Source organism: Mytilus galloprovincialis, chromosome 2 (assembly GCF_965363235.1).
Source record: "Mytilus galloprovincialis chromosome 2, xbMytGall1.hap1.1, whole genome shotgun sequence".
NCBI lineage: Eukaryota > Metazoa > Mollusca > Bivalvia > Mytilida > Mytilidae > Mytilus > Mytilus galloprovincialis.
In genome coordinates this window covers 66,922,582-66,940,948 of record NC_134839.1, presented here as the reverse complement: position 1 = coordinate 66,940,948, position 18,367 = coordinate 66,922,582, and the positions used below count along the sequence as shown (strand labels likewise).

Sequence of the window (18,367 nt, the reverse complement as noted above, 5' to 3'; positions counted from 1 at the left end):
ATTTGCTCTAAATGCTTTGGTTTCTGAGTTATAAGCCAAAAACTGCATTTTACCCCTATGTTCTATTTTTAGCCGTGGCGGCCATCTTGGTTGGTTGGCCGGGTCACGCCACACATTTTTTAAACTAGATACCCCAAAGATGATTGTGGTCAAGTTTGGTTAAATTTGGCCCAGTAGTTTCAGAGGAGAAGATTTTTGTAAAAGTTAACGACGACGGACGCAGGACGACGACGGACGACGGACGCCAAGTGATGAGAAAAGCTCACTTGGCCCTTTGGGCCAGGTGAGCTTAAAATTATGAACGAATTTATTATGACGGGATAATATCATTTGTATCCCATGCAAATCCATAAAATATACAAGCAACAAATCAAATCTTGTACAGATCAAAGGATAAACAAACTTCAATTCCATCCAAATTAACGGTTTGACTGCGACATAGATTCAGTCTACAATCTACTTAAATAATTTCTTTTTAGAAAATTCCTTTATGGTTTCATTTTACTGTGAATGAGGAGTAACGTTAATTCACTTGAACATTTTCATATAGGCTGTGTTTGAGTCTTAAGGTTTCATCGTGTCGAACTGATAAGTTTTTACATATTTTACAGTATGTTCTACTGGTATGTTGTTACACCAAGGTTATGGGGTTGAGCACATACAAACCTGTTGCATATTCTCGTGTGCTTTCCCAAGTCAGGTTTCTGTCATAATTTCATATAATGTTTTAGAAAAAAATCATGCCGTTGATTTTCTTGTTTGAATTGTTTCCTCAATGCTCTTCAACTTGGTACTTGTTTGGCTTTATAACTTTTTTGATCTGAGCGTCACTGATGAGTCTTGTGTAGACGAAACACGCGTCTGACGTACTAAATTATAATTCTGGTACCTTTGACAACCATTTACATTTTTTCATGCCGGGGGCCTTTTATAGGGAATGTATGTACACATCATTGAACCAGCGGCACCACAAGTTGGTTTACTGTCATAGAATATTTTTGTCACAGATGACGACAGTTATGTTTCAATCATCGTATCCTCCGTCATGTTTCCATCTAATTTGACATCATGATATTTGAACATTAGCAAGCAAACTAAAAAACAGACAAAGTATACAATGTAACAATCTAATAGTAAAAACAGTTACTTATACATGTATATCATAGATACCAGGCTTAAAAGTCACCAAATGCGGCACGAAGCACATAAATAAAAAACGTCGAACAAAAAAGGAAAAATACTAGTACTTTAATTACTGGTTCCTGGTACTCACAATTTATGAATGTTGAACTTAAAAAAAATTGTGATAGTACCGATAAAAACAAAATTCACAAAGCGATTTTTCTTTTAAATATATTGTTCATAGATTGAGTGTGTAAAGAATGAACAAATATATACAATTGTATTTTAAAAATAATTTCGGGGTCTTTTCAAATTTCTCAGAACTTCGTCGAGTGTCGGTACATTTTCATATTCTGAAAGTCATTCATTATAAAAGATATTGCATATTTAAAATTCTTATTCTTTTTACATTTGTAAAATAAACAGCTGCGCCAGTAGCGCATGATACGCCCGACGTCTTGTGTGGAAGTTTTATGCAATAATCATAAATAGTTTCTGAGAAGGTTTTGAGCAATAACCATTTATTGTTTTTGAGACACGGCGGGACATGTGAACCCCCCCCCCCCCCCCCCTGTTTTTTTTATACAAATATCACTAAAATAAAATTTTGAATCAAACCAAAAAGTATACAGATCTTTAGATTAATATAACAAAGAAGTGTGTACAGTTTCAAGCAATAATCATAAATTGTTTTTGAGATACGGCGCGACATGTGACCCCCCCCCCCTCCCACCCTGTTTTTTTTTTACAAATATCACTAAAATAAAATTTTGAATCATACCAAAAAGTATACAGATCTTCAGATTAATATAACAAAGAAGTGTGTACAGTTTCAAGCAATAATCATAAATTGTTTTTGAGATACGGCGCGACATGTAAAAAAAAACCCTCCCCTTTTTTACAAAATACTCAATAACTCACAAATAAAATTTTGAGTCATCACCAAAAAGTATACAGATCTTTAGATTAATATAACAAAGAAGTGTGTAAAGTTTTAAGCAATAATCATAAATCGTTTTTGAGATACGGCACGACATGTAAAAAACCCTCCCCCTTTTTTACAAAATACTCAATAACTCAAAAATGAAATTTTGAATCATAACCAAAAAAAATACAGATCTTAAGATTAATATAACAAAGAAGTGTGTAAAGTTTTAAGCAATAATCATAAATCGTTTTTGAGATACGGTGCGACATGTAAAAAAAACCTCCCCCTTTTTTACAAAATACTCAATAACTCAAAAATAAAATTTTGAATCATCACCAAAAAGTATACAGATATTAAGATTAATATAACTAAGAAGTGTGTAAAGTTTTAAGCAATAATCAAGAATCGTTTTTGAGATACGGTGCGACATGTGAAAAAAAACACCCCCCTGTTTTAGTTACAAAGTGCCGTAACTCAAAAAGTTTAAATCTTATTTTCACCAAAAAGTATACAGATCATTTGACCATCATAAAAAAACAACTATATTAAGTTTCATGAAATTTAGATAAGTCGTTCTCAAGTTACGGTGCGACATGTTTACGCCGGACAGACGGACAGACGGACGGACGGGCGTATAAAAACAAGGAGATATCAAATACATAGCTAGATTATGAATTATAAATTTACGAACAATAATATCAACTGTCAACAAAACTTTGAATTGTTTGAAATACTATGGAGTAGATAGCATTACCTGAATTTTGCAAAACCTTTCTGTATTTTCAATGTCTTTCTTTTTTTGCCTAAACTTTTTGTAAGTGTATTAACGTTTAAACATTATAAGTAATGCAAGCTGCATAGAACTTTTCTTTCGAAATGTACATCTTTTCAGCAGCTACGATATTATTAATGTTTGAATGACAAAGAAAATGCAGCTTGATATATCTTCAATATAGTTGAAAACTGATACCGCCTGTGTCTGTAAAAAACTGAATGGTTAAAACTCGTCATACAGCTATATACTTCATCCTAGCTATAGGAACAAATGCATGTATTTCATAATCCTAGCTAAAGGTACAACTGTATCTCAATCTTGCGATCAATAGTTGTCTGTTAGTCCCAGTTCCTTGTTCTTATGTTTCAGCTATAGTATATCCTGGGCGGTTGTCTCATCAATTAAGAGTATCGTGCATATGAAATAATTCAATAATTTCTGATAAATTTCTCAATTGACCAATACTATGACGGATCACTCTTCCATTTGTTTTCCCTGGAGTTGTAACTTGTGAAGGTGACATACTGGAAAACGAACTTTGTCTACTTGATACTGAGTAATTACGGTAATCTTGTTGTACTTTTATTAATATTTGTATACATACATTAATACCGGTTGTAAAATATTCAACATACAATTACTACTTCATTCGTACTTAGCAGAACCGATTTCACTAGTGTAATAGATATTTTGTTTGAAACTTTATGAACCTGTAGATATTAAAAATCAAATTGACTGAAGAAAGATATGAATTTGATATACTAGTACATTTTTTCCTTTTTAACAAAACTATCCACATTTTCTCCGTTTTCCAAGTTACCATAAAAGTTAAACATGTACTGCTTTACAACCCTAGAATAAGCCGAGGAAGTTAAAATACATCAATCAAGTAACGCTACTACTTACTATATTTGTTAATGGCATTTGGCACGGATAAAATCCACACAAACATATGTTCGGATCGACCAAACATGTCTATATCTTATGATAAATTATTTATAAATCATCTATAAATCATATTATATTATTTTAGACGATTTTAATTTTGAAATTATCAATTTCTCCCACCTAAGTAGCAGTATACCAACATCACCTGCATATGGGATACACATTTCCCAACTTAATCGATATTCAAGAGATTGCAGCTCCTACTCACACTTTGTAAAACGTCACCATGTGTCAACGGACGATAACTGTGTACTCGGACCTATTGAAAGCATATCAGAATGCATACGGGGTATATTTCTTCCAATTGATACGATATTCCCGTGCTTGCATTTCCTATCATGATTTTCTTGATAGAGGGTTACTGCTCACAAGGAAGCTATTAAACCAAGAGTTCCAAATGGTGAAATTGAAATCATCCCTTCGTAAATTTTACGGACGCCATCACGAGTTGGTTGACCGTTATGGAATAACCGTTTCACAAATGATATCGGATATGTTCCTTACGTCGTAACTACAATCCCCTTCCCTTTCATGAATGTGACCTACCGAATTAGACTATTTACCGGATTTGTAATCACATAAGCAACACGACGGGTGCCACATGTGGAGCAGGATCTGCTTACCCTTCCGGAGCACCTGAGATCACCCCTAGTTTTTGGTGGGGTTCGTGTTGTTTATTCTTTAGTTTTCTATGTTGTGTCATGTGTACTATTGTTTTTCTGTTTGTCTTTTCATTTTTAGCCATGGCGTTGTCAGTTTGTTTTAGATTTATGAGTTTGACTGTCCCTTTGGTATCTTTCGTCCCTCTTTTATACTATAAATGTTATGTTTAGCAGGCAATCATTACAACATTCAAGATTATATAAAATATCCAATCCTGCTTTTGTCTCCAGTCCACATCTTACTGTATGCCTATTTGTCAATAAAGTTCACATTTTCTGCCTCAAATGGTCAATTTAGAATTCTTGTCACAACAGTATCATCTGTAACCAGACATCTGACACAATTTACTGCTAACATCTGATTTTTGCATAACTTTCAAGCATAGTTATTGTTTTCTATATCAAGAACTTAAAAATCATAAAATCATAGCATTTACAAGTTAAATTATTTGTTTCATGACCCAGGCGGTAGGCAATTTTCTATGTTTTTTGCCCCTGAGGCCTCAAATTTCCTAAATTATTCTGCTGTTTCTAGCAATTTGGAATATTTAGTACATATTCAGGATAGAACACACTATTGTTAGTTTTGTATTTTTAGCTTGTATTTTTATGCCGTGGTGACAAAAAAGCAGATTTAGGTGTTACTCCCCGAAAGAGGCGTGGTTTGAGAAACAGCTGTATTTATAAAATGGAACCTCTATCCGTATTTTCATGGCAGTCCTCAAGTACTGGCTACTGGGCTGGTGATATTCTCGGGGACCAACAGTCGATACGCATGTTCCGTTTTGAACGCATCATTACGTGGCGTGTTGGCTTATTATATTTCCTTATTGTATACACAAATTCAAAGTTTATTGACTTATCATTGTTCTATAACAACCCGGTTGTTAGGGGAAAAAATCATGGTTTACAGGCATAATTGTTTTGGATCTATAAAATCAAATGCAAAAAACATAACAAATAACAAATACATGAATTATATATACATGATATATATTGACTTGATTTCAGATTTTGTTTCAGACTTTTGGAAGCATTCGTTTAAAAATGGATAGGAATCACTCTGTTCAGCCCCATAGATTTTGAAACTTTCTGTTGACCTAAATCATATATATTTTTTAGTGACATCCGTCCAGGGTACACAGACTAGTTATCTTTTCAACAAACGAGAACTTATGACATAACTTGGGCTTTATGTAGTATTTGATTTGCAATAGTGTACTCAGTAGTAACGAAAAAAAATATGAACGAATTAATTATGACGGGATAATATCATTGTATCCCATGCAAATCCATAAAATATACAAGCAACAAATCAAACCTTGTACTAGTAACAGGAAAACAACGGAACAACAGGTACACACACACTCTCTCTCTCTCTCTCTTAAATCAGAGACATTAAAGAGAAAAATAGGTCTAAATAAAGGCAACAGTAATAAACCGTGGTTTAAAAGTCATTAATCGATTAAGCGAAAAACAAACCCAGGATGTAAACTAAAACCTAGGGAAACACATTAACTATATTAACAGGAAAACAACGGAACATCAGGAACACTGAATAGCAACAAAACAAACGCCATCATACATAGAAACGGACTATAGTAACTATGTTGATACCAACTGCCATATTATTAACTTGGTACAGGACATTTTAAGAAAAAAATGGTGGGTTGACGCTGGTCTTCTGGTTAGTCAAATATCCTTAATTATTTGGCATAAACCATATAATTACAACGGAGTTCTGCAGGGCACCACAAACGAAGTATAAACTGCGCGTCACATGAATGTATCAACGCCACGTAAAAGTGAAGTATATTTTGTGACGTTTTAATATTATCACAGGTAAATTTCTAAATATAAAATTGATTTGTAAGATGACACACGCGACATATAAACAACGAGGAGAAAGTGCGGGGAACTAATTTTTACGAACTAGAATTGGATATTTTTATCTGAAATTGCTTCTGACTTTGATTGATCATAATTAACAATATGAAATGGCAATGGACGAAATATTTGAACTGCAAACGGAAATAGATATTCTTGTAAAACGAATGGAATTACGATAGTCTTACAATAGACTTGCTACATGTCCCTTCCTTATTTTTTTTTTCAATTTTGCCCCTTTAACAATTTTACTGCTATAACTAGAAGAATACCATTATACTGACATCTGCAGGAGGAAGCATTTCTCCAAGGGCAATCAGTAGACTAGCAGTTACCATTAAAGTGTAAAGCTGGAGGAAACTAATAAACGTTTTAACTATCATGAACCTAGAAAGCTATCACAAGAAAGTAATTTGTACACAGAAGAATCAAATAAAGAAATTAAAACTTGACACAAACAAAAATAAAACTGTAGAGGCAGAAAAATGGAAGACAGTGAAAAACTTAACTTACAATAAGAGGCAAAATGATAAAATTAAAACAAAACGACTCAGAACAAAATCAACTGATATCAACACACTGAAAAAGAAACTTACGAAAGAAACAGGAATATATAGTTTGACAGATCAGTTTACTGGTCTTCTTGAGGAAAACATTTCGATTGATACATTTTCGGATGTGAAGTATCTTCCAGCTTTCTATCAAGTTGTTCAATGCTTGCATTCTTTTGGTGTTGGAGAAAAGAATATCGTCCAAACTATTCACTTAGTACTTAACCATTTATTGCGGAGATAGATGAATTAAAACTTCCGTCAGAATCTTCAAATCGAAGAATGATTTTGAACTCTAACTTACTCTCAAAAATGCAAATTGGATAGCATCATTATCTTTGAATGAAAACGTAAGAGGCGACACAGTTGTAAATAACACTTCCCTGCGAAATGTGTTATCGAAAGGTCCGAAATATCGTGAGCCAAAATCCATCAATTGGAAATACAACTTTAAAATGCTGATGGATTCAGTCGAGGATTATGCCAGGCAATGGGCTAAGCGCGAGAAGGAAGACGTAGACACTCTTTTCGAATGGATTAAGGCGGTGAGGTCGCTGATACAAATCAGAATTAAGAAACTGAATGGGTCTATCAATGCCCATGCTACGTCAATCTTTAAAGACCCAAAGGTTGCAGAACACTTATCCTACCTCCATGACAAATATGTTGTAGTCCCCGCAGATAAAGCCCCAAACAACATCGTTTTTGTGTGAAAAACTCATTACATTAACTGCTTCATAAACGAATTAGGTATTGACACTTCACTTGGAAACTCAACTGAACATATACCCTCACGACACATACCAAAGAGGAAATCCTGGATAATCATAGGTCTGTTCTATGTTCCTTTGGAATTTCAACCAAAGATGAAGAACTGGATCTTCCATCACTGTATTGGATACCTAAACTACATAAGTGTCCTAACCAACAACGGTATATTGCTGGGTCTTCCAAGTGCTCCACGAAACATCTTTCTAAATATTAACATCTATTTTATCAGCAATCAAAGACGGGCTTCAAAGTTATTGTGAAACTGCCTATTCTAGAGGTGGCGTGAATCAGATGTGGATACTTAAAAATTCCAAAGATATTTTGGAGTACATACAATCTAACTCTCTTTCATCTTGCAATAGTATTAAAACTTTTAACTTTTCTACACTTTACACAAGTATTCCACATTTTAAATTAAAAGACAAATTGAAAGAGTTGGTATTGCTTTGTTTCATAAAAAGAATGGCCAACGTAGATACAAGTATCTTGTCTTGGGGAGGGATAAATCCTACTTTGTAAAGGTATACTCTGATTCAAACAAAAAATTCTCTGAAACTGACATTATCAAGATGCTTGATTTTTGATTGACAACATATTTGTTACGTTCGGAGGACGTGTTTTTCAACAGACTGTCAGCATTTCAATGGGAACCAATTGTGCCCTCTTCTTGCCGACTTGTTTCTTTATTATTATGAGGTTGAATTCCTACAGGAACTTCTCAGGAAGAAAGATAAGAAGTTAGCAATATCCTTTAACTCTACTTTCCGCTATATAGATGACGTTCTTTCACTAAATAATTCAAAATTTGGTGACTATGTTGAACGCATCTATCCCATCGAACTAGAGATAAAGTATACAACAGATACAGTTAAGTCTGCCTCATATCTTGACTTACATCTAGAAATTGACAATGAGGGTCGGTTGATAACAAAACTTTACGACAAAAGAGATGATTTCAACTTTCCGTTTCTAAGAAGAAACATTCCAGCAGCATCTGCATACGGGGTATATATCTCCCAATTGATACGATATTCCCGTGCTTGCATTTCCTATCATGATTTTCTTGATAGAGGGTTGCTGCTCACAAGGAAGCTATTAAACCAAGTGTAAGATTTGAAATATTCAGATTTTAAATATAAGTTTATTATTTATTAAATGTTTAACTAACATATTCATTTATTCTTGCAAGAATACGAAACTCAGTTTTTACTATTTATTTATGAAAGCGCTAATGTAACGTTGCGCTCTTTTGAACAACACATTTTCCCGTTTCTGTTTTATGACGTTACGCCTTTGACGTGCGCTTCGTCGTCTAGACTTTATTTGATTACATACGGATGCACATTGTTTTTTATTAGACAGATTATAGTTGGTAAGAACTTTTTATGTATACTATCTTTTTATTACATCAAAACTTATTTAAAGAGAGAAAACATTGTATACTATTTATTAGAAATATGCGTAACTTTTAATTATTATTTTAAACGTGATTTAACTTATGAGAGAACTTATGATACATGAATGAAATGGTTTTTATTGTTTGTTTAGTTTAATGTGAACAATTAAACATGTATCTGATTATAATTTATGTGTTTTTACTTATGTGAAATTATTCTTTATTTGTAGAGAATCGATTGTTAGCGACCATATGATTTTATGAATAAAAGATAGATACATGGTGCAAATTAACTCGCATACTCATCTCTTCGCCCTTAAGTTAAACTTTATGTGATTCGTACAATTTTCAACTCTGGAGACAATTATCAAGTTCTGGAGGAAATTCTACAATTGTGCCGATTTTTGACTATTTTGGTGAAAAATGGCTTTCGATAGACGGAATGAAGACTTTCTGGACTTCGGTGATGTAAAACGGACTCGTAGTACGAATTTAGCGCAGCTTACTAAATTGTACAAAGAATTGGAGAAGAATTTAATTTCATATGAGAACGTGGAACATGCAAAACAGTTATATTCAAAGTTATGTGAAAGGTTTGAACAATTTAAGTTAGCACACTTACAGTGTTTAGATTTGTGTACACAATCAGAAGTTATAGCAAATTTGGAAGTGAACTATGAACGTTGTCATGAGAACTTTGTAGAATTCCGGGATAGATTTTCCCAGTATATCGCGAGTTAAAAATCGCATGAAGAGGAAATATCCGAAGAAAGTGATACAGTTTCAATTGAAAGCAGTTTGAGTTCACGATCTTCAGTTTCATCACAATCTAGATTTCGCAGTGCCAAAGCTAAGCGGCTCATCGCAGAACTTAAACTCAGGAAATTATCAGAACAGCATGAACTAGAGCGTGCACAAATAGAAATTAAATTCAGACAACAGATATTTAATCAACGATCCGAGATGGAAGAGGCCAATCTCGAAGAATCAGTGTGGCAAGAAGCAGTGGAAGAAGACACAGATAATAACAGTGGAATCATGAACATTCGGAACATTTCGCAAACAGTCTCGCAAACATTAAAGAGCTCTATTCATGAGAGTGAAAAGGAATGTATTAATATGAACTCTATTTGCGGACAAACTGCAGCAACTGATAAACCAACGATGAACATTAATAACAGTACACAGAGAATCAGTGCTCAATCTGGAGTTTCGGATGTAAGTGTTTCTAGCATAGATTCGGCTTTTCAACGCCTATAGCATCTACACTTCACGAAGGGTTTAATTTGCCAAAACCAGAATTATTAACTTTTAATGGAACTCCGTTAGACTATAGTAAGTTTATAAGGAACTTTGAGACAAACATTGAAGGTAGAATAAGTGATAATAGTTTGAAACTGAGTTATTTAATTCAGTACTGTAGAGGTGAAGCAAAGTGTTGTATAGAAGATTGTGTATTATTAGATTCTGATGAGGGTTACAAATGTGCTAGGGCAATATTGTACTTCCGATACGGTAGGCCACATGTAATTGCTAGATCATTTATTGAAAAATTAGTGTACGGCGCTCAGATTAAAGCGTCAGATATTGAAGGTTTATTTAAATTGGCATGAGAAATGCAAAAATGTGAAATCACATTGTCTCAGTTAGGCTTTAATTCAGATATATATTGATAATTCTGAAAATTTAAGGTGTATTGTTAAACGCCTTCCAATGCATATGAGAACAAGATGGGTCGATATTGCTCATTCAATTAGCGAGTCTGGTAGAGAACCCCGTTTTTCTGATTTAGCTAAATTTGTAGACGAAAAATCACGCATTGCTAGTTCTATGTATGGTTACGATCTTTGTAGAGAAAACAATCAGAACAAGACTGATAATAGGGTTTTTACAAGTAAACATCATAATAATGATACAGTTAAGAGTAAGGTGACTATGTTAAGTACTCAAAGTTTAAATAACACAGCAAAGTATGAGCACAAATGTAACTGTTGTACAGGTACATGTGTAGATTTGACATCTTGTAGCAAATTCAAGTCAATGAGTTTAGATGATAGGTATAAATTAGTACGCATGTTAAAATTGTGTTATAATTGTTTAAAAGGGAAGCATTTTGCTAACAATTGTAGAAAACCAAAAGCATGCACTGTATCTGACTGTAATGTTAAGCATAATATTTTATTGCATAGTTGGTCTAAGCTCGGTTTTGATCATGCAGCTACCCAGCCTTCTGTTAATTGCGCAGCTACTAAAGGTTCTATGATTAAGAACTGTTTAGGGATTATTCCTGTCCTCGTTAAGGGTCGGAACGGTCACTCTTGCAAAACATTTGCCTTGCTAGATGACGGAGCAGATAAAACTTTATGTGATAAACGATTACTTCAGAAATTAAATATAGCCAGCAAGCCGGTCACTTTCGAGATGTCTACTGTTAGCTCTTCTGGTAGTACAATTCACGGTCAAGAAGTTGACTTACAAGTAAAAGCTATTGACGGAAATGATAACGTGTCTTTAGAAAAGGTCTGGTCAGTAAAGAAGCTTCCAATTTCAGCTCGATCTGCCGCAGAAAATGTAGATATAAGAAAATTGCCGTATTTAGCCGATATACAGATACCCTCTACTGATTTAACCGAGGTCATGTTGTTAATTGGTACAGATTCACCTAACGCTCACATTCCGCTAGAAGTAAGGTCCGGTAACGAAAACCAACCATATGCAATTCGCTCACGCCTCGGATGGGCTATTCGTGGTCCTATTGAAGATACGCATGCGTCAAATGTTATAAATGTACATTTTGAGGAGGCAAGAGATGTTTTGTTGCAGCGACAATTAGAACGGATGTGGACCTCTGATTTTGATGATAGAGCACGAGAAGACAAGAATGGCTGGTCTATAGAGGATAAAGAGGCTATGAAAATGATGGAATCAGTCTTGTATCACCCAGCAAGAAGGATGCCAAGGCCAACTCGTCGTTCATCCAAGTCCAGGTACAGGAGCAGGAGCAGGTCAGCATCCGCCTCCCCGGAAAGGCAGCAAAACGTGCTCGTTCCAAGGCCTCAAGAAGGGGAAAGAAAAGGGCAAGGTATCCATCCAAAAAAGCAAGAAAGCAGGAAACAAAGGAGGTCGGTCCGTGAATATTTGCGTCCATTCGTTTTTCATTTTGAAATATCAAAAACAAAAAACAAAAAACGAGAGTGTTTTCATTTTTCGTTTTTGATTTCTTGAAAACCAAAATGAAAAACGAGAGTGTTTTCATTTTTCGTTTTTGATTTCTCTAAAACAAAAACGGAAAACGAAAGTGTTTTCATTTTTTGTTTTTGATTTCTCTAAAACCAAAATGAAAATCAAAAGTGTATTCGTTTTTCGTTTTTGATTTTACTATAGAAGAGTTTGGTATTAAATTTTAATTATTTATCGATTTATAATGTAAAATGTTTTCCTTTCATGTTTTACAGTCATTGATAGTAAATATTGCCAATGTCACCACCCCAGTGTTCTTTCAACATAATGTAAACAAAATAGACCGCATGAACTACGGTGATAAAGTAATCAAAGACTTTCAAATTACCTTGTTTATATCTTTGATAAAGAATACATTATTGTATTTAAATATTGAACAAATCACAAATTTAAATTGTACAATATATATAGAATAACCATACATTGTCTCGAAATATCAATGTTATTTGTACAAGGCTTAGAAACAGGTAGAAAGCGAGGCTGTGCCGAGCATTTCTACCTGTTTCGAGCCGAGTACAAATAGCATTGATATTTCGAGACAATGTATGGTTATTCTTTATATACTGCAACTCTTAAAACTGTTCTAAATGAAGTATTATGGGTAAAAACATCATTTCTTAATTTGAAGCGGACGACGATAAATTTCCGCGAACCTGTATGTTTTATTGACGTCATAAATAAAACTCTACGGAAACACATTGTCAACGTCATAAACAAGGTGATATACGGTCAGTGACTGTATATCACATATGAATATACGGTCAATGCAATTTGACTGCTCAAATAACACAGCTGCAGTATATAATATTATATAAAGGTGGTACAAATAAATAGATTGATGACAACATCACACAGACAAGGGAGGCAACTACTTTTATAGCCCGGTCGTTAAAGTATACATGCACAGCGGTTTTCAGATCAATATTATTTTAATCAAAGAAAATATCGACAGATGCAAAAGTATTAGTCAATCTAAACAATAATGGTGCGTGATCTTTTAAGTTTGAAGAGGTTAATCTAAGATGATAAGATAGAACCGTAACCTGATAACTAGCCTCTAGTACAAATAAAGCAAACTATATGTGGCGAGGGTAGGGCTCAAGGACCCCAGAACTGGAAAAAAATGACGCAAAATCTTGCATTCTGAACGTTTCTTTAGGACCCTTTCTTAATCTAAAGCGCAAGTTTTGTTTTATTTATTTTATTATATTCTGGTCTCGGAGCAAAATATATAGATACAGTGTAAGACTTTTAGTATTTACATGTAGGAACAATATCAAAAGACATATGCAGGATAAAGAAAAAAACATTGTAATCCACATAGTCAAGTGTGTGACTATTGTTAGTTTAAACATATTTATTTATAGTGGATTGGAAATTTTCTCCCCGAATCGGGGATCGAACCAGGAACCTTTGTTTTTGTAGTCCGATGCACTAACCTATGTGGCTATTGTATAATGGGTATGAATGGTCTGGTTCCTCGTTGAAGACCCTCCAGCTACTTTCAAGATGAAGAACAGGAATAAAAGCCCTGTTCATTAATAATTTGTATTTTTTCTATGTATTGTGTGCGATTTTGTCCCGTGTACATTTACTCCACATCTCTTTATTTGCTATTTAGGACCTAACCACGGCTCAATGCAAGTTTAGCCTTCCAATGAGAACAATATTCAAAGATATTTTAACTGAGACGATTGGTAGTTAATCTTTTAAAATAAGTTTATTTAAAGGATTGCTAAGTTTTTCCTGATCGTTTTTATTTACATGCATACAATTTCTATTACATTATTATTGATAAATACAATATTGCAGAAGTCGCGAAAAAAGATCTTCAAGTGAGGAAATATTTTTGATATTTTGAAGACCCATTGGTGGCCTTCGACTGTTTTCTGTTTTCTGCTTTTTGGTTGGGTTGTTGTCTCTTTGACACATTCTTTATTTCCATTCTCAATTTTATTGTTTGATTGATTGATTAATTGGTTGGTTGATTGATGGATTGTGGGGTTTGCTCATTTTACCTCAAACAAAAGTCATGATCATTTGCAAATCCTTTATTTGTATTGCAGTCTTTATTTCACCATTTACATGACATGGGTAAAATATCTTTGTTCTTTCTGTGCTATTATCTGAATAATGCACAGCTAAGGTGTGCATTAACTACCTCAGAACTGCACAGTTCAAATCTATTCTTACCTTTAGGGGCGTTTCCTGGATTCTGAAGGGGTGTTACATGTATTCTATAAAATAAAAAAAATATCAACGATTGTGGCGAGACTAAAAATGTTGAGTTGTCCAATTCAAGGATGAACAACCTAATTGCCCCCCTCACCCCCCCCCCCCATTTAAAAAAAAAAAAAAAAAAAAAAAAAAACCCGAATCTGCCATCTTACTCGAAGTTACAAAAAAGTTGATTAATGAAACACCTTGTACAAACATCGTAGTTTTAAAATAAGAAAAAAAATTAAATTGATGGATCGATTGTTTGTGTTTAATCGTCATTTTTAAGCGCCACATTTCGGCTATTTCGCGGCGCCCAGTTTTTATTGGTAGAGGGAGCCGGAATGCCCGGAGAAAACCATACACCTTTGATAGGACAAGAGACAGTTTTAATCAATAAATATTGGAATCAAAACCCCCACACGGGCGGAATTCACCCTCTAACCCTCAGTGTTGACTGTCTAGTGATAACAACTACTTCTTGGCAAACGAGGCCCCTGGTGAAACAAGAAATGTTTCTCCCTCCTTTTCCATTATCTAAACTGGGACATAATTATAGTATAACTAATCGCCGTATTTGAATATCAAAAATAAGACAACGCGTGACCGAACGACGCATGGATTACACGAGTGCGCAGCACGAGTTTAATCCATAGCGGCGTTCGGTCACAAGTTGTCTTATTTTTGATATTCAAATACGGCGATTAGTTATTCTTTTTATTACATTGGCAAATGGCTTTTTTTATGAAAATAATATAGAAAATGTAAGGAACTATATCTTTTTCCTACGCATTGACAATTTGTTTTGATCCGACGTTATCGACGTCTTGACAACGCCTATTGTTGTATGACGTCAGAGAATGAAATAACCACGTTTATCATATACTTAGCATTGATATGATAGCTTTTGCATATGTTTAATGAGCGGAAGTACACAAGCCATAATTCCCCACCCGGGCTGATAACCCATTTCATGTGCATCTCGTGCACAAAACCCATAATAGTGCCTCTCGTGCAAGTTACTTCCGGTGTTTCCGGTATCGGTTGTTTACTTTTCCATTGTGACGTCAGATGTTTTTTATGCCATGACGACGTCAAAATTTACGGGAACTTTTATGGGGATAGTTTAGTACTTGCTAACAAATGCCATTGACAATTATGAATCATTTTATAGTACAACAAACATGGATTAGTACAAAAAATTATTGATCATAAAACTTTTCCAAATTTTCAATGTTTCAAAATGCCTCTATAGGAAATGTTACCATACATATATAAGGAGGTAGTGATGCTGTTGTTGGACAATTATAGTATATATTTAATTCATAATTTATTTTCTTTATAAAGTTTTTGACTGTTTTAGTTATTGCATTTGCTTATTTGCCTTACATAAATCTATTGTCGGAAGTATATGATAAAGTGATTAATACATGGCCTTTTCCATATCAGCCTGGGTATCATCCCTCGACCCATATCAGCACCTCGACTCCGTCTCGGGCTGATATTGGGGGTCTCGGGATGATACCCAGGCTGATATGGAAAAGGCCATGTATTAATCTCTATTTATTTCACATGTGAAATTATCGGTTTTTATTTAACTGGGAAATCAATGTAATTCATTGCAACCAATGTAATAAAATATTTTATTTTATTTTGTGTACACAATGTAATTCTTAAATCAGTGTTTTAAAGTCAGAACAGATAATAACGATTTTCTGTAATTGCCAAAAAGAAATCATGTACTTAAGAATATTCAAATAAATGAAATCTGATTTGAATAAGTTTTAGACTCAATGAAATTCATTACGATTTTTTGGCATATTTATTCCTATAAAGGGACTATTTGGGTATCGAATTTAAATTTGGGGTCAGGGTTAAAGATTGGAAAGAGAATCGTTGTGTCTGTTTATTTAACATTTTAAATTTGTGTACTAACATCTTCCTCGGTTCATCTTCCTCTAAGCATATTATTAAGGAAAGAAAAGCAATTTATCTTTACTCAATAACACCGATTTGAATGTACAATATCTCTTCGTATTAATCGTCACTGATTGCAAAAAAAAATATGAATATATTTAACAGAAACGATAGAAAAAAATTACAATTAAATCGCAAATAATGTAACAATTTAGGAAGAAGCCTAAATATAAAAAAAAAAATATTTAAAACTTACCAACCTCTTACTACATCAAGGCGTGTTTTCACCTTTCTTTACTCTACAAGAAACTTTACTAGGAGCCTTGGATCGCGGAATATCGTTTGTATATTTCTAAAACGTTCACGTAAATTGATGAAAATTGATAAAGGGTTACTGCTCACAAGGAAGCTATTAAACCAAGAGTTCCAAATGGTGAAGTTGAAATCATCCCTTCGTAGTTGAAATCATCCCTTCGTAAATTTTACGGACGCCATCACGAGTTGATTGACCGTTATGGAATAACCGTTTCACAAATGATATCGGATATGTTCCTTACGTCGTAACTAAAATCCCCTTCCCTTTCATGAATGTGACCTACCGAATTAGACTATTTACCGGATTTGTAATCACATAAGCAACACGACGGGTGCCACATGTGGAGCAGGATCTGCTTACCCTTCCGGAGCACCTGAGATCACCCCTAGTTTTTGGTGGGGTTCGTGTTGTTTATTCTTTAGTTTTCTATGTTGTGTCATGTGTACTATTGTTTTTCTGTTTGTCTTTTTCATTTTTAGCCATGGCGTTGTCAGTTTGTTTTAGATTTATGAGTTTGACTGTCCCTTTGGTATCTTTCGTCCCTCTTTTATTACCACTGGGTCGATGTCTCTGCTAGTGGACATTTTGTCCCCGAGGACATCATCCGCCCAGTAGTAAAACTACAATTGCATGAACTTACGAAGATCAAACAGGAAACTGGCTCGGACGTCGCCCAGTATAAAAAGGTCCGAAACAGACGTCACCATGGACACGGTGTCGTCTGATATGGCAGGTGTCCCCTCATCACCAGACATGACAAATATCTCAAACACGACTCATTCAGATCATCGTCCTAGTGACAATAGCAATATTACACATATACAGCCATGTTCAGTTCTCCTTAAAGACATTTTGGTTTTTGATGACACAGTACAACACTGTCGCATTTCAAAATGTGAGACCAAAGGCTACAAAACTTGTGCTATTTTAATTACAGATGCTGAATTCACTAGCAATTTGACCAAGAAGTCATATTTTACCAGAAGTTATGATGATCTGAATTGTAAATCGATAAATGTCGTCTACGGATTAGAGTGCAACCTTTGCGGATTGGTATACGTCGGTGAAACGAAAGGAAGGCTAAACAAACGTATGTGCGGTCATAGATCAGACATTAACCTCAATGCTAACGACATTCTATACCAGCATTTCAATCAGCCCGATCATTCCATCGTTTCTATGACAGTTTGTATTATCGAAAAGATATACCATAGCTCTAACAATCCTAATCTTTCAACGACTCTCCGTAGACAAAAAGAAGACTACTGGATTAGACAATTGGGAACTGCAACACCGTATGGCTGCAATGACAAAATTGATGGTATAGGTATTCTATCTAGTCCTTCGTGTAACTCGGTGAATGTGATGAATATTTTCAACTCGACTCCTCGACGTAGACGCAGTCATGGTCATCGACATTATACATCACCTTCTCTTCATGATGTCTCTATTAATGACTTGCTGTCATTCATACAAAAGCCGTTAGGTATTCATCACATTCGCACGAAACTTTATTCATTACCCTTTTCAAAACTTCATTCTCTGTTCAATTTATGTTTGGAATCCACTGTTACAAACCCTCATTCAAACCAATACAAACTTCAAGCTATAATTTCGGATATTGCAAGTCACAGACT

The 18,367-nt window shown here is 34.5% G+C and overlaps 1 long non-coding RNA gene across 1 annotated transcript; it reads left to right on the top strand.

The window, feature by feature from the left end:
- The first annotated feature begins 8,771 nt into the window (after window positions 1-8,771).
- LOC143062369 (uncharacterized) lies at window positions 8,772-9,329 on the top strand. Its single transcript, XR_012974714.1, has 2 exons — window positions 8,772-9,016; window positions 9,271-9,329. It is a non-coding gene; the product is annotated as an uncharacterized LOC143062369 (long non-coding RNA).
- The last annotated feature ends 9,038 nt before the right edge of the window (window positions 9,330-18,367 follow it).